This window comes from Phyllopteryx taeniolatus, chromosome 12, assembly GCF_024500385.1.
Source record: "Phyllopteryx taeniolatus isolate TA_2022b chromosome 12, UOR_Ptae_1.2, whole genome shotgun sequence".
NCBI lineage: Eukaryota > Metazoa > Chordata > Actinopteri > Syngnathiformes > Syngnathidae > Phyllopteryx > Phyllopteryx taeniolatus.
Window position 1 is genome coordinate 8779665 of NC_084513.1, and position 21174 is coordinate 8800838.

Consider the following 21174-nt stretch of genomic DNA (forward strand, 5'->3'; position numbering starts at 1 on the left):
ACTTTTGATGATATTATGGACCGTAGATGATGAAATCCCTAAATTCCTTGCAATTATACGTTGAGGAACATTGCCCTTAAACTATTTTCACACGCACTTGTTCACAAAGAGGTGAACCTCACCTCATCTTTGCTTGTGAATGACTGAGCAATTCAGGGAAGCTCCTTTTATGCCCAATCATGCCACCCACCTGTTCCCGATTATCCTGTTCACCTGTGGGATGTTCCATAGAGGTGTTTGATGAGCATTCCTCAACTTTCTCAGTCTTTTTTGCCACCTGTCCCAGCTTTTTTGGAACGTGTTGCAGCCATAAAATTAGTTAATGATTATTTGCTAAAAACAATAACGTTTATCAGTTTGAACATTAAATGCATTGTCTTTGGAGTGTATTCAATTAATACAGGTTGAACATGATTTGCAAAACATTGTATTCTGTTTTTATTTATGTTTAACACAACGTCCCAACTTCATTGGAATTGGGGTTGTAATAGAATTTGCTCCCAGTTTTGTACAACGGAATTATTTTAGCAGTCCATTCCAAGCAGTACATTTCCAAACCAAATGAAGGTTTGGAAATGTACTGCTTGGAATGATAAAATACTGATGTAGGCTACTGGTTTAGAAATCCCCTCAATTACCTGTCTAACTAGTGCCATGTTGATATTACTTTTATTGTATATGTTGATTTCACTTGTTAAGCCAAGCAGAAAAATAAAAAGCTACCTACCTAAAAAAAACATTTTTCAGTATTGTTTTTTTAAAATCATTTTTTTAAATGGGTCAATCTGACCTGCAACATAACAGGGTTAAGTAGTAAGTACTTACGGTAAGTACCTCTCCTGTTTAAGTATAGTTACAAGTTGTATAGTCCTCTGTGACCTATTCCTCCAAATGTAGAAGACAGGACGGAAATAATGTGAATAATCTTTGGACCCCCTGACACACACATTAAGATAATCCTCAGACACAGCCATCTGATTTTCCCTGAGCTTTCGCACTGCAGCAAAGGAGTGGTTTGCGTGTCGAGGTCCCTCTGGGTAAAAACTCTATTATCACACAGTGTGAAAGTCAAAGAAAAGGGCCCCCGCTGCGCTCCCCTGACAGTTTTAATATTTAATGATGTAAAAGGCTAATGCTCATTCTCCGTAGCGGAGCTCTTATCCTCATTAAATATCCTGACAGTATTATCACCTCAGCTTTGGGTTTCTGAAGGACCTGCCCCTGTCATTCACACACAGAAATCAAACACGCAGATGAACATAACCCATACGTCCTTTTTCTACGTACACCGCGTGGTCGCAGGAAACTGGAGCCAGCTGACTTTTGGCCAAACGGTGGCATGCACCCTCGACTGGTTGCCAGTCAATCGCAAGGCAGCTCTCCTGGCCAATGTTTGTGCAACGGTTCTGATTGATTTTCCATATTTTCTCAGCTTTTCTATCCGTAGACAGCTCTCTGATTTTAACATTGATTCCAACGCTAACTGTAAATGTATTCTGTAAAGGCTAAACCCAAATCAGAGTAGGGGTGTAAGAAATAATTGATAATTAAACATGAGACACACAAACTAATAATCAGGCCGAATTACATTTTCACTTAAAGGTCAGCAAAGGCCGTATTATCATATGTCTGTAAAACATCCTGCGCTGTGGGTCAGGGTGTTCTAAGAGTGAGGAGAAGAGCTCACAAGGGTTTGCAACTGCAATATAGTTAAGATAGCTTAAAAAAGTGTGCCAATCTGACCTGAAAGTGAATTCTTAATATGAATAAAAGTTTTGTGAGATCTCACCTAACTTCTTTTTGCCAACTTTATTTTTTTCATGTCCCCTAAGGAACTTTGTAGTTTTGCTGAAATTTACAAAAACTAAAGCTATACTGCTCACTGGCTATGAGCTGAAACGCCAAGTTTTTCCTCAAAACCAATATGGCGGCTGACATGCCGGACTTCGCAGCAACTTCTAACCATATCGAAGGCAATATTTGGGATTCAGCTTGCTAACGTGCATTGGCGCTAACTTTAAAAATAGCTGTTTTTTTTTTTTTTTTTTCATTGCACTAGTTAAAATGATGACTGCCATTTATTCAGATTTACATTATCCCTTTGATACTTAAAACTTGTTAACAATAGAGGTCTCATGTTATAATGTGAATGTCTTCACATGGCCTTTAACTCGTGTATTTATTATTATTTTTGCAAACAATAGCATATTTGTGGGTCTCAACTTGCCCCATTTTGCTCTATTTATTTTAGAAAATTGCTTGATTTCACCCATAGACAGAAGCAGGTATCCCAAACGCCTGGACAACTTTGAACTATGCAGCTTTCTTGCCTCCCACCATTTAATGGCGTCAACGTTTGATGATCAATTCGAGGATTGGCCATGAAAAAGGAAATGTGAGGACCCATGCTGTTTGCTTTGTCTTATTTTTCTCTCTTCATTAGATTGATAAATATTCAACACTACCAGGGAAGTCACTCAACGCACATGGAGAGATTAGCAGGGAACGGATTTGTTTTCACCTCTTTTCCAGCTGCACAACAACATAAATCACGGTTAAAAAAAAGATAAACATGCTGTTTAGCAAAAAGATAAATATGCAGTCCTCTGTGAAGAATATTACACAAGACCCTAAGCATGCAAACACCAATACATTGTCACGCAAATGCATGCAAACTAAATGCTCAGAGCAAGCAAGCAAACAGGCAGAAGAAATGCTTATGTCTACAAACACTCTCAGTAGTTCAGCGGTCATTTTATACACACAAAGGCTGCTATCAGGAGCTTAACTTGAGTCATCAAGCCGGGCAAACACCGCCTCGCTCGAATCATAACCCTGGGTGCAGCAGAGAGACCATCGCTCAAGTCTGGGTTGTGGCCTAAGACTTTGCTTTGAAGTCATTCAGAGTGAAGAGATTGAATGTGCGGAAGATGACTGGGCCTTGTTGTTGATGACGAGGCATTAGTCATGGTGCATTTAATGTGCATCAGCTTTCTCCACTGCTGCCTTTGAATGATTTTTTTTTTTTTTTTTTTTTGCTTTCAGTTATCTCAAAACTCAGTAAAAGATGATCAAGGCATAATCCGGACCATGTTCAAACTGCAGTACATTGAACCTCCGCCTACTCACGTTTTTTCCCCCTATGCAACCTATCCTCAGTTATTCACGGTTCTCTGAATATTGGGATTCTTTTTGTAATGCCCCTTGATTCTGCAAGATGGCGCCAAAGCTCTGGCTAATAAAAAAAAAAAGCGGTACCAGAACCATAAATCTTGAGTATAATACGCACCCCCAAAATCTGGAATTCCCATCTACCTATGTATAATACTCACCATGGATTTGCTGGTATCCATTCTCAAAACATGAAATGTTATCTGTATTTCCTTAGGTTTGTCAAGGAAATGTTGTGCTCTGTGCGCATGCACTGACGTTCGTGTCGCTTCCTCACCATGCATTTCAACTCAAGTTTTCATATTAGCAAAGAACAAAGAACAACTCAAAACAATGCTCGATGACACGGGCTTTGCTGTATGAGCATTTCTTTGCTCTGCTGAGTGGTTGTTAAAAAGTTCAAGCGAATAAATGAGAGTGGTCTTGTTATTGCTTGACGATCGCTATTTTTATAGCTTGCGAAGGCGACATAGTCTTGAGTCTTGAATGATATTAGTATATTGGGATCATAGTTTGTGGTATATTTACAATTTAAACTTATTATAATTGCAATATTGAATATTTCTGTGGCATCAATCATTTTAATAACACAATACAACATTTTAAATTTATTTTTAAATAATTTACAATATTATTTTTCTGAGCAGATCCTTTATTTCTCTTAATGTTTAACCTTTCTGTCAATTTGGTAAATGTTAATGTTTCTCTCACAAGGCAGAATTTAATGAGGTGTTGGTATTTTCTGTTGAAGCCTCTGTGCTTTTGTTAATGAAGTCTTCTGCGGATGGTAGATTATGAATGCTTCACTCTTGCCCTCTGGAGGTTCTTGCCGATGTCACCAACAATTGTTTAGGGGTCTCTTACAGCTCTCAGAAAACCTCCATCAAATGTAGTGGTAATAATCGATTCTTAGATGTGTCGCGATGGAGATGCAGTAAGAATGAGTGAATTAGAACATTTCAACAGTCTATTGTTTATTAAGTAATCCTGGAAAATGCCGGGCTTTGTATTGATCATAATACCTGTACATCTTTTAGCGATAGAAAATGTTTCTTAAAAAAAATAATTAAAAAAGCAAGATAATGGAACAAAAATGTTATCAAAGAACATCCAATTTATCAGAAAATAATCTTCCAAAGTGCCCATCCAAAAGCCAGTTTAACCACGCAATGACATAATAATGTATTGACATATTTCCATAATCCTTCATTTAACATATAGATATCCTTTTTGTGACCCCTTGCATCTACGCCAGGGCCATGATTCCTCTTGTGTGTATTGCATGTCAGTATAAGTGTGAAAAGCAATTGGCGACGCTTGGAGGCCCACCCCCTCAAAAAATATATTAATAATTGCTAAGATTAATAGTTTAGACCCAACACAACCATGTCATATTCATCTTACAACATTACCCTAAGTGAGTTTTATGGAAACGATTATGGGAAAAAAAACATGGACATGCAGCAAAGAAGAAAATAAATTCCAATAACAACCCAGGCTAAATTTAGCTCAGCCCCGATATGTAAGATGTTAGTCTCTCAGTCAAGATGTATCATTTTAACATACAGTGGTGCCTCAAGATACTTAGGAGTGACCCGATGTACGGGTTTTTCGGGATACGATCCATCATTCAGCCGATTTTTTTGCTCTGACCTGCGAGACAAAATTTGAGGTTCAAGCGTTGTATGGAGGAAGTAAACTCAATTTAACTCAATTTAGTTCACAACAAGCAGCAGTTTGGCAATAGTGTGTACACGTCTTCAAAAACAGTTTTCAAGCTTTTTATTTGCCGCTCCCAGTTGAAATTTACTGTCAAACTAAGCATGTATAATGTTATAATGTAATGAATAGCACCTATGTTGTGGTGCTATAACGCTTTAAGTAATAGATATTTGTACTCTATTGGTGTAGAAACACATGTAGACAGATGATATAACAATACTCATTGGTATATATTCTTTATCCTCTGCAAAGAATGCCTAATAATACTGCACCCAAGGTGTGGCTGTCTCCATGTATATCGGGTATGTCTGGATTATAATGCCCGTTGGTGTCCAAGGCACATAGATCAGAAAGAGCAGCACAGTATTTTTTAAGTGCTAGTTTTCTTATTACGTATTATAAGAAAAAAATCTATTTGTTGTTTTTTTGGTGGGGGCGTTAATGGCCTTTCCATTAATTGCAATGGCGAAAGATAATTTGAGATGTTTGAGTTACAAGTGTGATAATGTAATAAATGATCAATTATCAGTCAACCTGATTGAGCATTTAGCAGTTTAAGTGACAAATTTTCCTCGAGCAGCCCTCAAATTATTATTATTATTAAGTTTTGGTGTGGCGGCACGGTGGGCGACTGGTTAGGGCGTCGTCTGCCTCACAGTTCTGAGGACCGGGGTTCAATCCTCGGCCCCGCCTGTGTGGAGTTCGCATGTTCTCCCCGTGCCTGTGTGGGTTTTCTCTGGGCACTCCGGTTTCCTCCCACATCCCAAAAACATGCATGGTAGGTTAATTGAAGACTATAGGTGCCCATAGGTGTGGATGTGAGTGTGAATGGTTGTTTGTTTGTATGTGCCCTGCGATTGGCTGGCAACCAGTTCAGGGTTTACCCCGCCTCCTGCCCGATGATAGCTGGGATAGGCTCCAGCATGCCCGCGACCCTAGTGAGGAGAAGCGGCTCAGAAATTGGATGGATAGAAGTTTTGGTGCCCTCGTATGTCATAAGCGTTAATCATGGGGCTCACTTAATTTGTCCATAAATGATTACTTATTAATTACAAATATATGTTTATTCCTCTAGCTATGCCAGCATCATATAGTGACAGAGAGAACAATTCAATGCTCTTCTACTAGATGGCAGAAGGTAAAATTATCTATCCACTGGGGAACAATTTGAAAAAAAATATTCTGTTGAGTTAGATTTTTATGCTAATTAAAACTAAAATTGGCGTGCTGATTCCAAAATTAAAGTCAGTTTTTCTCTAGCAGGTCAAGTTTTTTCTCCACAGCTTACCCTCCAGATGAGCAAAATTCCACTGATTAGCTGGAGTAAGACTTGCCAGCTGATTACAATTGGACTCAAATACAGCTACGTGACAAATTGTTTGAGCAGTCAAAATTGAAAGAGTGTGGTGAGAGGTGTGTGCAGTTCCCAATAGGTCAGTACTATCAATATCTGCAAACAAAAACCTAGCATAGTAGGAATCAAGATGATTTGTGCTGGCTTTTCTCTTAACCTTGTAACCACGGGCATACCGTTGTATTTTGTTTTTTTAGTTTTCAAAGCTTTTAACTATTCCATCTTAGTGTTTTATTTACATAGGTATATATTTCCTTTGTTCCACTATTTTCTCACTTTGTTCAAAAATTTGACATGAGAGAGAAAAGCTGAAATCAGTTTTAGATTCCGTACCCAAAAATTTGTTAAAAACATCTGTCAGACTTAACTCAAAAAATTTGTTCCCCAAGTGATCTATCTAACTATCCAATTATTGCCACTCATAAAACAAAATGTTGTTGCTTTTTCCAGAAATGCAGGTCATTTTCATATCTCCATCCATCCATCCATTTTCTTGCTCGCTGGTCAGGTCGCGGGGCCAGTAGCTTTAGCAGGGAAGTCTGGGCATTTTCATATAATTTGATCAATAATGGTAAATGCACGGCCCACAGAATATTTTTTTGAAAACCAATTAATTTTACTGATATGAGTATTTGCATTATTGTCAGTTGTTATCCATCAAAAGGTCATAATTGTTTCTAAGAAAGAAAGTATTATATAAGTAATATTTTTCGAACTTTAAATGCCAAAATGCCTTTACTGTTAAGTGTCCGAAATTAAGTTTCATGATTGGCTAAATGTTTTCTGAGGATGCTAATTGCGTTATTGGAAAAATAGGATTTTTCTTTTGTTGCCTAATATGTCTTTGCTATGAAAATGAACTTTGATGGACAAGAGAAATGAACTTTGATGGACAAGATGTGTAAATTGTGCAACTCACGTAATTTTTATGAAGCTGTTTATGTCTTTACCATTATGCACTTTGGTCTTTCCCGTTATGCAAGAAGTGTATTTCAGTGGGTCACCACCATATTCTGTCAATAAGGATTGCCTTTACTATGAATGCCAAAAATTGTGAATCCTCAATAACATTTTGAAAATAGGACTTTAATCATAGCTGTTTCAGCATGGGATAAAACTAAGGCAGCATTTAAAAAAAATTCTAAGTTAGATGCTTGTTTTTTGTGTCTTTACCATTATTGATCAAATTATGAGAAAATAACCCATCCTTGCTTTGTATTCAATTAAAGAGGCCCAAATTTCACACCGAGTAAGTCAATTTGTGAGTAAATTGATAGAACGTCATCATTATTCCATGTTTTTTTGTTTCAGAGAAGTATCCTTTTGTGACACAGAATAGTATATACACATACTGTATTAATGCATCTGGCATTCTGCTCCCAAGCCTAAATCCGATCAACTGATTCGACTAAAAAAAAAAAAAAAAAAAAAAAAAAAAAAAAAAAGACAAAAAAAAAAGTTATCATGGTTACCTGCAGAGGATTGTGTGCTGTTGGAGTCGCCCTGGGTCAGCGTTAACGTGCGCAACGAGCTATTTTACAGCATTTTCCACCAATGACAGCTTGATCGAGGTGAGCTCATAAGGCCTTTTTTTTCGTTCTTAAGTGAGGTGCAGAGATGATGCTGAGCATCCAAGCTTGTCCTGCTGCGGATGATGACCTCGAACTGCAGACTACCTCCAGTTGACTGTCGTAAATAAAGATGCCAAAGACAGGAGTTCTCAAACATGATGAACATTTTTTTTTCCCCAAGGACCCCCTCAAAATCCTAATAACAGTCAAATTGAACTAACATTAGGGATTGAAATGTTGCAAATTTTCACAGACATACCACATGCACAGGTCCGCACACTAAAGGACACTTGTATAAAGCGTAGCCCATGAAGTGCTGCCTTCACAAGTGAAATTTTTTTATTGTCTTTATACCGGCTTTTATTTCCACACTCTTGTTTCCGTTTCCACATGGAAAAGCCACTTGCCTTGTTCAGCCTCTTATCTCTGACCCCCAGTCGCCCTGGTAACGAAAGCTGGGGTTATCTGTTTCAAATTAACTGTTTTAAATTGCGGGGAAAGAAATCATAAAATTCTTCTCCTAAAGCATTAAAGTATGTACAATAAATGTGTTGAGCAAAAAAAAAAAAAAAAAAAAAAAAAAAGAGGACAGGTTTTGTTTTATCGCCTAGAAAGCCTTTCCGGTTAGGTTTCATAATGGTGCTAAGTCATTATGAGTCTCAACATTACGATGAATTATGTGACTCTGTGTGTGTGTGTGTGTGTGTGCGCGTCAGGGGAAACCTAATATCCTGTTCGACTAAGCAGCACTTGACATCCTCACACCTTCAGTGAAGAGACGACTAGGCTTTGAAGTCTCACAGTCTCAAAGCTTTTAATCCCAAAGACGGGGAAAACATTAAGAGCCTCCAACATACAGATGTTTCGTTTTTAGAGTATGGACTCACATACAGCAGTTTTTCCACATATAGTTGTGACATATAGGGGTTTGTTCATAGCTTCCATGCACACCTGTACCCCATGCAGTGGTCATTCTTACCAGGATAAGAAACCAAGACAGCCCTTGTTGTTTTCACCATTTATCGATTACAAGAACTAACATCCGCTCCAATGTCGTGCAGTTTTATCTTGCAGGATGACAAGAGGGAATTAGCCAAAGGATCACGTTTCCTCTCAGTGCAAGGCTATCGCACTATGGAACAAACATTACACTTTTGTACTGAAATAAAAATAAATCCTCATCTTGAAAATCATATGAACATTTATAATGAATTTGTCTCTAGTTTCATTTGAGATAGTGCTTGTTTGTATTGACATGAATGACTCATTTCAGTTGGGTTCTTTTCACTTCTCCCTCTGTGAATATATTACTTAACTTATTATTACCAAATATTACTTCTATTAGTTTTATACAACCTTCACATGTTTTATTGTTCCAGCCATGTTGTGCGCACTAGCTGTTTTTCGATAAGTTGAGTGGAGCTGGACAAAGATAATTGTTTTCTTTCCTTTTCTTCTCTGACTCTCTCACTTCTATATAATGAAGGTGTTTCTTTGCTTGCACTTCAGTAAGGAGTAATAACTTGTGACGACTTGAACCTTTTTCTTCTCTTTGCAAAGACTTATTTCTTTTTTGTAATAAAAACTCACAAAGACGAGATTGCTTCCTTACTTATTCTGTCTTTTGCCAAACCAGGCCAGAACCGAGGTGGTTTTAACAACCACACCTATTGGTTGGGTGACATCTTTTAAATCGCTTCTAAAAACTCACTTTTGTAGACTGGCTTTAACGTGATCTCGGCTACACACGTTTTGTTTTATTTTAAAGCAATCCACGTAAGCTGTCCATTTGTTGGGTTCTTGGTAATTGTTTGGGTATTTTTTTCTCATAATTGTGTGTCATTTTGTGTTATTTATGCTTTCCTGCTCTGTAAAAAAATCCTCTGTAAACACTTGTTTTTAAAGTCAGTTAGTTATTATTGTGCTGTGTCTTGTATTGTAGAAATTCCTTTGCATGTTTTTCCTTGGGCATTTTTCCCCCATAACAGTTCTCAGGTGTCTCTTTTTGTCATAATACCCCAATGATCAGGAAATATAGTACATATTTATTGCTGAAATTAGCCCATTTTTAGGGGGGGGGGGGAGGATGTCTTATTCAAGTCAGAGACTGTTGTTAACCCCACCCAAAGGGAGTAGAACAAGGCAAGTGGCTTCTACTTGTGAAGTATAGTGTAGAAAAAATTAGAGGGCCCTTACATACAATAAAATCATTTTCATTTGTCGAGGCAGAACTTCATACACTACATTTCACACACTTGTGAATTAGTATGCAGATCCGTGCATGTGGTGCATGCAGAATCCCCAATATACCGCCACACAAATGGTGAGTACGGCTTTTGTTACCACGATGACCTGGTTATTTTCACTCATGGAGGCAGCACTTTATAGCTTTGTTAATCTAGTGTGCAGATCTCCCACTCCTACTGCATTGACAATTTCCCACACATGAATCATTTGCCACTTATAAGCGGCAAACACTGTTAGCTAATATTAATCTGTGGATCCAACAAAACACAATGCTGCTTACCTTTTGACTAGGTATTTCAATTAAGTTTTATGTCGTGGTACAGAGACCTCAGCAGAAATCTTTTTTCCTGATCTCTTTGTAAATACAATAAAATTTGTAGGTTCATCCATATTAGTATTAGTATTATTATTTCCAAAGCATATTATTACTATACCGTAAGTCTCCGTAAAGTCGTACGTTAGTTGACAGCGTATGCCAAAGTGCAGACAAGGCGGAAAATAAACATTCCAAAGTAGTAGAGAAGAAAGCTTCAGCGTTGCACACCGGGTCTCGTACAATATCTCAGTAGCTGCTCTGACACAGTTTCAGCCTCTTAAATTAATAATGTGGAATGGCTGGGGGCTAAAAAAATATTTCGCCTTCCTGTAGAACAACAGACAAGATAAGAAAAAACAGGTGGAGAGCAAAAAGTGTCGAAAACTGTGTAACAACAAGGTGGTCTTCTTTGCGCAATCGATTCTAACATTATTTTGGTGAATTCAGACATTCAAGGCTTCCTCCTAATAGTACGTACATGATTTCTTAAACAGACCCCAGAGCAATGTCTCTGAATTTTTTAGTGATTAATGAATTAGGCGGCGCACCCAAGGAGCGGGAGGCGGGGATGGAAAAGGCTAATGGGATTTTAAGCTCTCCTTCACTGACTACAGAGCGGAGGCAGCTCGTAGAGAGAGTATTTTCTCAAGCTCCTGAAGTACACACCACCTTTTATTACATCTGCTTAAGAACACATGGCTGCACGCTTGCTGAGTTGGCAGCCTGATTGGCTGCTAAAAATAAAAGGGGGAAACTTTTTTTTGAAATGCACTAATTTCAGCAATTCATGATATGTCTTTGGACAATGAGATGAGAAGATGCTCATACAACTCCATCCATTCATTTTCTATAATGCGTATCCACATGAGAGTTGTGGGTGAACTGGAGCCTATCCCAGCTTTCTAGTCACAACTGAATTGCAGATATCTGAAACCTCATTTCGCCCAGTTACAACTTGTTTAAGATATCTGAAAAGAGACGTAGATATCTTGAATTGAGGTGAGTTAAAGGTATCTTGAACTGGAATTATGACAAGTCAGAATCAAATTGTAGATATCTCAAACTGGAGTTACAATAATGTACAATTCCGTTGTCGATGTCTGTAATGAGAAACCCCACACACATGAATGGCGAAAGTGACATTAATTGTCATAGGTGAAATCACATTGCTGATGTCTGAAATGCAAGTTGTGAATAGGAAGAAGGTAGTAACAGATAAGTATATGAAATGTTCTTATCTGCAACATGTATCCAGTCTAGCTGTTACATGTTAAAAGTCTTTGGAATGTCGCAGGAAGCTGAATTTCCTGGAGAAAACCCACACAAGCAAACTCCACACAGGAAGGCAGGAGCCAAGATTTGAACCGAACTGTGATGCAGACATGCTAATCACTCGTGCACCACCCTACGCTTGTACAATCATACTTCAATTTTCCAAAATTCTGCAAGCATAAATCAGTATTTTCCCTGAACTCAGTGCATTTTGATGGGGTATCAAGGCGGTTGAACAAAACGAGTGGCTTCTACTCACAGAGACGACGGCCAGAAGACAATCAAAGCATTTTCACTCATGATGGCAGCACTTCATACCCTGGATCATTGGTGTGCTGGTCTCAGATACATTCTCGACCAAATATATAAAAATCATATTGTATTCAGCATTTTTTTCCAGCACACTTTCTACTTGACAGCTGAAGCATGCAACCCCACTTGCATGTGCTCCATAAGTCAAAGCAAAAAGACGGGAGGTGTGTTCTGTCAATTAAGAACTGCCAAATAGTGCCAACTGGTGTACATACAGTATATTCATTTTATTTTCCAAGGTTACTTGAATGCCTTTCCGTTTTTATGAACCAATCCGTTTGCTGTTTACAACCATCACACAAGCTTTAAAAGTACATTACATGTTAAAGGTTAATGTTTCTCCATTCTGATTATTTACTGTTTTGTCCCAGTACATCAGTGCTAAAATAATGATCTCCTTCAACACACATCATCATTTGTGCTGTTTAAAGTTGTGTGAATGTCTCAGCCAATTTAAAAGACAGTCATGTGACCGTGTTTGGAGAAATTTCTTTGGCATGTACAGTAAACTTGAGCCGGCCTCTCTGTGAACCACATTTAATTCAGAAGAAGAAGCTGGATGGTTAATAAACATATGTAACAAAAACAAAAACAAAACACATACAAATTCAGTGATCTAGCAAGATGTAGCTTATCTGCTTATCCATGTCAGTAGAAATATACACCCCTGTAGACATATATTTATAGACCCTATCACACTGTACATAATGTAAATGCTATTTAATTCCTGTCTAAGGAGTCAGTCATGGTTTGGCCGAAGATGGAATTGAACCCAATGCTTGTAAACTGGGACTTGACAGAGAAGTGTGAAAAAGTGGAGAGACCAAACCAAATCAGTAACCGATAGATCGGTGCCTATAAATGTAGTCGGTGACAACAATTTAGAATATACTGTAGCAAGCATTGGTCATAAAGAAAGTAGCATTTCCTTCATGCACTGCACTGTGCAGGTGGACAGTATCGGTGCCTTTGTCATTTCCTTTCTCTGGGCCCTGCTGGGGCCAATCTGTTGGTCAGGAGATGCTCGGCGGTAGACTTCACAACCTCGCCAACATGCTGAGAGAGCGCCACAACACAAGGGAGACATAGAGAAAGGGACAGCTTGCACTGCTGGTCTAACGACATGAGCTATAATACATTACACTGCCCTAAGTATTCTTTCACCTGCATTGACTCGGATATGAACTAAAGTGAAGTCCCATTCTTAATCCATAAGGTTTAATATAACATCGTCAGTCCACCCTTTTGTAGCAGCTTCAAATCTTCTGGGAAGGCTTTCCACAAGGTTTAGGAGTGTGTTTTTAAATGAATTTTTAACCATTTTTCCAGAAGCCAATTTGTGAGGTCAAACACTGATGCTGGATGAAAAGGCCTCGATCTCCGCTCTAATTCATTCCAAAGGTGTTCTATCGGGTTGAGGTCACGCCAAGTCCCAGTCAAGTTCATTCACCTCTAACGCTCTCATCCATGTCTTTAAGTTGATGTTGGAAGAGGAAGGAGCCATCCCCAAACGGTTCCCACAAAGCTGGGAACAAGAAACTTTCCAAAATCTCTTATTACTAAGGGTGAGTGAATTAATAATTTTTGAAAGAGAGTGTATGTTCTTGATATTGCTGTCATCTATAACAAAATACAAACTACATATGGTGAAAATGATTGTTTTACTAAAAATGTCTGGTGTCTGATGGAAACGTCACATTTGCAGAACCATCACTTTTAAGGAAAGGAAAAACAAAATTGCATCATCAAAGAGAGCAAGCGATTTTCAACCATTTATATTGGTCGGTGGCCGACTGGTTAGAGCGTCAGCCTCACAGTTCTGAGGACCCGGGTTCAATCCCCGGTCCCGCCTGTGTGGAGTTTGCATGTTCTCCCCGTGCCTGCGTGGGTTTTCTCCGGGCACTCCGATTTCCTCCCACATCCCAAAAACATGCATTAATTGGAGACTCTAAATTGCCCGTAGGTGTGAATGTGAGTGCAAATGGTTGTTTGTTTGTATGTGTCCTGCGATTGGCTGGCAACCAGTTCAGGGTGTACCCCGCCTCCTGCCCGATGACAGCTGGGATATGCTCCAGCACGCCCGCGATCCTAGTGAGGAGAAGCGGCTCAGAAAATGGATGGATGGATATATTGGTTGATGATTTGAAAAAAATAACAAACCCACGTGGGGACTGACCAATAGTATTGATTTATGAAGAAAATATTAAATTGACCAAATTTGGACATAGGTTCTGTCCCAACACTAACATAATATACAGGTATCTTTGTTCAATTTGTCTATGCCAGCAACTTACAGTCTAGGAAAATTAAATGCTCTTCCACTAGATAGCAGAAGTTACAATAAACTTTTTGGAGTTCACGATACAGTGGTACCCTAAGATACGAGTTTAATTTGTTTCATGGTCACGTCTATACTGTATGTCAAATCGTCTTTCCCCCTTGAAATTAATCTAAATGCAAATAATCCAGTCTAGCCATGACAAAAACATTTTAAAAAATAATAATATGTATATTTTCATCAGAAAAAATGAGCTCAATAGTATTGTACTGTATAAAAACACACAATAACATTTGCGCTAAACACGACTGCACCAAAAGCATTGTCCTTCCTTGTTCTTCTGTGGGTTGGAAAACCGGCTTCATAGTGTATTACTGTCACCAACTGATCTTGTACTTCCACTGCAGGGAAACCAATGTGAATTGAAGGTGGCTGGATGTTATGAAGTTTGCTACCGCCATCTAATGGTGGGGAAAAAAAAACGACAGCTCATTATCTAAAAAAATAAATGAATAAAAACTAAGTCAAGGCCCTCATATCTCAAGGCACCACTGCATCTGCTTATTTTGCTTGGAGCAGAAGTAAACAGAATTATACATGGAGGAAAAATACTACTGTTCTGTAATAATGGATTTTGTTTGCTCCATTCCCCAGGACATGTATGTATCAGACAAGCACTACTAATGCATCACACTCCCTGTGGTCACAGTGTCGGACAACAACACTCTCCGGCTACTGTTCTCCAAGTCCATAAAAGAACTTGAAAGCAACGCTGGGTGGATTATGTCTAAATAAAGCCACGGTAGTGTATGAATCACTTTGTCACTGATCCCCCCTCTGCTTTCCCAGACAACAGGTTTGCCTTGTGCGAGCTGTCACTGGGCTTTCCACTCTTTTAAATGCACAATGAAAAAGAAGGTGAGAGGAATCGAAAGGAAGAGGAAATGACGCTCATCACTCGAGTGCCGTGGCTTAGCCTAAGAGGCTTGAATAATCAGTATGTTAAGCTGTCAGGGTGTGCACACTCACCTACCGCGCTCTTACAAACTCCTGGGCGCTTTTTAATCAAGTAAAAACGCTGAGAGGCAGCGGCGAGCGCTAAGAGCCGAGATTTTCAATATCATCTACTTTTTCCTGACATCACCTGACATGTTTTCACTGTAAGCAGCTAAAACACACACACACACACGTCATTCCCATTTTTGTTGCAATCATCACTTTTGGTTCATGGATTTTGGGTGACTCTGTTGAAAAATTTGTATGATTAACAATATGTCTGCTATTGAGGTTGTAGAACTGCCTGATCATAAGTCATAAGTAAGTCTCAAGTCTTCACTTTCAAGTTTCAAGCAAGTCACAAGTTGATGAGTTTTCAGGTACGTTGAGTCCCCAAAAAAGGTGTCATTGTCAGAATATCAATAATAAAAAGTGATTCCAAACTGGCTTCTGCACCGCTTGATGCTTAGGCCCTAAATATAAAGTTGGTCACCCCACAATTTCAACACAGTTTGGTAATGCATCATTGGGATTTTTTATTATTATTTTTTTTGTCAGTTCAATTGAAAAAAATGCTATTAAACACGACTTAATAACATTTTTGCAAAAGGATGTTTTTTGGAGTCACTGATGGTGTAGTGGTACACTCGCCTGACTTTGGTGTGGGCAGCGTGGGTTCAGTTCCCACTCAGTGACGGTGTGAATGTGAGTATGAATGGTTGTCCATGTCTATATGTGCCCCGCGACTGGCAACCAGTTCAGGGTGTAGTCCGCCTTTCACCCTAAATCCGCTGGGATAGGCTCCGGCGCCCTGCGACCCTAACCAGGATAAGCGGTGTTACTCATTGTTTCTGATAATTGTATAATTCTATTGCAATATTATCACGGATGTATTGTGTAATTGTATTGTAAATTACCCCGTTGTGGGACTAATAAAGGTAACCTTATCTTATCCAATTTCATTTATTTACTTTTTAAATTTCTTCTCTGTAGCACTTCGCGATTTTCAACAATGCTACATTTACGAAGGGGCCTTCTATACTAATTTATTAACATAATGTCAGCATAATCCATCTGCAATCAAATCCATTCTGCCCTAATATTCTGCTTTAGAAAATGTACTTACACTGCTAATTGATCTTAACGCCACACTTAACCTGTGAGCAACAATAACTTTTTCTTGTTACTTTACAACTGGAGTCGTTTCCACTGGCCCGTGTGTATAAAAATAGCACTCACACTGGGGTCGATGGGCTGGCCTATTTATGACCACACTTAACCAGTTACAGCCATGCAAGGGAAGCAGCAGGGAATTTTCAACCTAAAATTTTCTGCCTCTTTTCGATCATTTTGATCTACTGTATATGTGCACCTTTGTCACTCTAGAGTGCCTTGATAATCTTAGAATGTCACTTTACCCTTGTAAAGACTCAAACACCAGATGAAGGAAAAGCAGCCCCAGAGCATAACCAAGACCAAGCTTTCTTACACTGGGCACCGCATTCAGCTCTACAATGCCTGGATAGCCTTGAGAATACATTGTACCCTGCACAGATTCAGAACACCCTGTGCCAGATGTAACAAAGCAGCCCTAGAAAATAACCGTGCCTCATCTGTGTTGTCACAGTAGCTACAGTAGATAAAATGATTAAAATAAATAGCACAAATTAAAATTGATGAATTAATTAAATTAATCCCTCATTTATATTATAATAGGTGAAATCCACGAAGTAGAGACAACATATTTTTGGGGTAATCTACACATATTTTCAAGATGTATGAACCTCCTTAGACTCTTATTAATCTTCCCCACACTTCTATTGACCTCTACCATACTTTTATAAACACTTTCTATCCTCTTAAATACCTTTAGAACTCTTAAACATACAGCAATGCACAGTAGTACTGTACATTTTTTTATATAATTTATTTTCAAGTTTTAATATTTTAGGCTAGGAAGCGTTTATTTTACCACAAAGAAATTACAGCATACACTCAAAATCCCACAATATGGTGAATAATGTGTGATATAAATATGAAACAAAAATCCGCAATGCATTGAATCCGCAATAGGTGAACGGCAATATAGCGAGGGAACACTGTGCAGTGACTGCAATGAAAACTAAAAACCTTTTTTCATTAGTGAAAATAGCTGGATGATAATGGAATATTGTATTGTTTAAAACGTTTGGTTTAATCCTGTAAACAAACTGTGTCAATTATTAATTTGCACAGTTAAACTCATTAGTCAAAGGTTAGACGGTTGCATGAACTAAAGAATAAATCAGGATTTTATATCATTGGTATGTTATGTGTACTGTATTTGTACAGTTTTCTCTCAAATTGATTCTCAAATCAGCATTGAAAGTAAATATTTCACCAAACCAATCAAATTTAAATAATCCCTGTATACCTACTATGACTTAACTTGTGTATATAAAAAGTTCATAATAATAGTCACCCTTGTTTGTATTCATTTTTCATGAATGTGTGTGTATGGTGGGGTTGTGGGGTGGCTAGGTCTACTTTCATTTCACACACTGACAACTCAAGTGTGTAAATGTGATGTGTTTTAATTAATGTTGTTCCAGTCAGTTCCACACCTCATCTTCTAACATCGCACATCTGTGGCACAAATTGACAGGAAAGTGTAAAACTGGCTCGACATGGTGAGTCAGAGCCACGTTCATTGTCTGTCCTAAAACACACACAAACACACGCACGCACAAACACAGGCTTAATGCAAGGGCTTATGAGGGCGCCAGAGTGCACCAGCAAGAGGACGCAAATACATCACCAAAGGCTTACAAATACTGTAGCTCATTCTGGTGGAGATTTTTGGTACATACATTCTTAAAGCTTCCGCTGAAAGACCCAGTGTGAGGTAAGTGCATAAAAATAAAAAAATAAAAAGTAAAATATCAGCTGCTGATTCTGGTTAGAGTTGAAAGTTCGGAGAAAAATATAACTGCTACTGTTTGTAACAAACTGACCTCTGGACAATTGAGAGCCCTCAATTAACCCCTAAAATGACTTTGGGCAAGAGAAGCGGGGGTCACCCTGGACTGGGTGCCACGCAATCACAGGGCACATCTAGAAAAACAACCTTTCACACACCCACCTATGGACAATTTACAGTTGAACTTACTACTTCAATGAACTTACTAATGTACTGTAATTTGCTCTTCTATTTGTTGGAATTTAACATGAGATGCTTCAATATTCCCAAAGAAATATTCCCAAAGGATATTGCCACATATTGCTGTTTTTTTTTTTTTTTTTTAAATCGTGTGTGTGTGTATGAGAGATGTTACAGCATATCTACTTTTTTACTAAAAATAATAATAATAATAATAATACATTTTAAAAAACCTTTTTGCCAAGTTGTTGACGTGGTGAGGTCCAACTGTTGGACAGAATGGCGTGAAAACGCTGCAGGCAGGCAGTATTGACATCTCAACCACTTTAGCAGAATGGATCTCAGAAACACACACACACACACACACACACGCGCGCAGTCTCCACTTCCACATTTCCTGGTAAAGTACAGGATGTGCAGATGGAGGACTAAGCAGTTTTCCCCTCTGCTATTGCCAGGAATGCTTTATGGGCTCTGCTGAGTTCCCTTCCTGTGATTCAATCAAGCAGGTCAATGTCTTGTAAAGTCATTACACTTGCTGCAATGTCATGCGTTCTCCAGTCAGTGGGCGCACTTCTGTCCTGAGCCCAGCGTTTGTGAAGGAAGTGACCTGGGAGTGGGAGGCGGGGGAAGCATGTGGGGGACCTGGCCTGTCAGCATCTATAAATAGCTTTCACCAACTACCTCTGAAGCAAAACAAATCAATTCGAGGTGCATTTTCTCATGGAACAAAAACACGGTGTGTTGTCTTTGTCCACCTATGTTCCAGGATGGGAATCAAAGGCTTAAGATTTGCAAACTACTTTGCCCAGAGGCTACCGGATTACTAGACATGGACGGGATAAATTGAAGAGATTGGAAAGTAGAGATAGTAGTTTACGAAAGGAGTGGTTTCTTGATTATAATCGCCTGTAACAGGCAACACTGGTGCTGGAGGAAGAACTTGTATGGAGGAACAAAGTAGAGCCAATAGAACAAAGACGACATTGTGAACCATCTTAAATTCATCCAATTTTGATTTAAAAGAGTTGTAGAAATAAAAGTGGGATCTTACCTTGTTTAAAGTGGCAGTTTGTGGGACAGAAGTGAGGAGAGTCAAAGGGTCCTGGGGCGGTCTGGGTGGTAGGAGGGTGGGGGGGATGGGGGTTGGGGGTTGGGGGTTGCTGGTCCTGCGTCAAAGCTGGCCCGAGAGAGGGGAAGAAGGATGGAGTGACAAGGAGCAGGGAGACGGAAAGGGGAGAAGAAGTGCTAGTTGCTTCGCTTTCGTTTTCGCTCTCTCTCTCTTGCGCCTTATCTCCACGCTCAGAGTCGCTCACATCACAGACACAGAAAAGATTCTTTACATTTACACACGCTGCCACAGGGGGAGGATGGGGCGAGCGCCCCCTCCCACTCACCTCCAGGCAGCCAATGGGAGCCGATAGTGAGGTGTCCCCCCCTGCAGCCAACGAGTGGGCACAGCCGGTGTGCCTTTCCCTGGCCAATAAGTGCAATAGCTCATATCCAGTTGGAATAACGGAAGTAAGGATGGAGTCGGGAACAGAATTGATATCCATGGCCAAACATCTCGAACAGTGCTTCTCAAACTGGGGCACCCGAGGGTCCACAAAATAATTTATAATAAATGATTATGTGCTATCTTTTTGAAATGTGCACTCTTACATTACTCAGTGACTCTTCGTAGTGCATTTTTATGTTTTCTCAAAAGTATTTTTTGTCAAAATGGCTGCCTGTTGTCGTACTAGAGCGGCTCCAACTATCGGAGACAAATTCCTTGTGTGTTTTTGCAATACTTGGCAAATAAAGATGATTCTTATTCAGATTCGGATTCTGTTGTTTTTTTTAAAAAGCCATACTACAGATTTTATTCTGGGGAGAACAAAAGGCACATTTTTAATATACTATACTGTCTGTATAATATATTACAAAGTCCTGTTTTGTACAGAATAAAAGTGTCTTTTCCAGTATAATGGATTGTGGGTTTTCTCCGGGCACTCCGGTTTCCTCCCACATCCCAAAAACATGTGGGGTAGGTTGATTGGAGACTCTAAATTGCCCGTAGGTGTGAATGTGAGTGTGAATGGTTGTTTGTTTCTATGTGCCCTGCGATTGGCTGGCGACCGGTTCAAGATAGCTGGGATAGGCTCCAGCAGCCCGCGACCCTAGTGAGGATAAGCGGTATAGAAAATGGATGGATGGATGGATTAAAAGCTGTGATGATGTAAAATACAAACTGATCCAACACCAGACACCACCATCTACAGGCATCTTCTAGTCATTAACAGTTGACCTGTTGAAAAATGCACTTGACGAATATATACATCGGTGGGAGTAAACAGTTAATTCCAGTTATAAACATCCATGGCAATGAATATGTTAAATATTTTGCGTGTGACTCAGAGAGAAAACGAGTTCTTTCCCATGAAGCCATAACACTGTGCTACTTTGGATGATCCAGATGGATGGAGTTCTGCATTGTTGGTGGATGGCCCCCATGTCCTAACAAAACAGCAAGGACGAGGCTGAGTGATTTTCTTAGACTCGAATAATGGGGAGTGAGATACTTGACCCCTTTTCCAGGTGCCTGAAGGTATCAAAATAACCTCTGCTGTGCTTAATTAATTTGAAACACAGTGTATGATCACAACAAGGCTATATAACATATGCAAGCACAAAGGACAATTGGCTCCACAACACATTATCCAACACCTGTTTTAACAATGCTGAGCATCAATTATAATCTAGAGGGTAAAGTAAAATGTGTGAATTCTTCGTATCATTGTAGCTTGCGTGTTA

General features: G+C 39.2%; 1 protein-coding gene across 9 annotated transcripts in view; it reads right to left on the reverse strand.

The window, feature by feature from the left end:
* The window catches only part of pcbp3 (poly(rC) binding protein 3), a 56203-nt gene extending 36495 nt beyond the window's left edge, over nt 1-19708 (reverse strand). For 5 of the 9 annotated variants that reach the window (XR_009791111.1, XM_061792337.1, XM_061792335.1 and 2 more), the window contains exon 1: nt 19433-19707. The gene's annotated coding sequence lies outside the window, so the exon portion shown is untranslated. Of the gene's footprint in view, nt 1-7719; nt 7934-19432 lie in introns of all 9 variants that reach the window. The other 4 variants (XM_061792336.1, XM_061792334.1, XM_061792341.1 and 1 more) reach the window with 2 other exon arrangements.
* Nucleotides 19709-21174: the final 1466 nt, after the last annotated feature.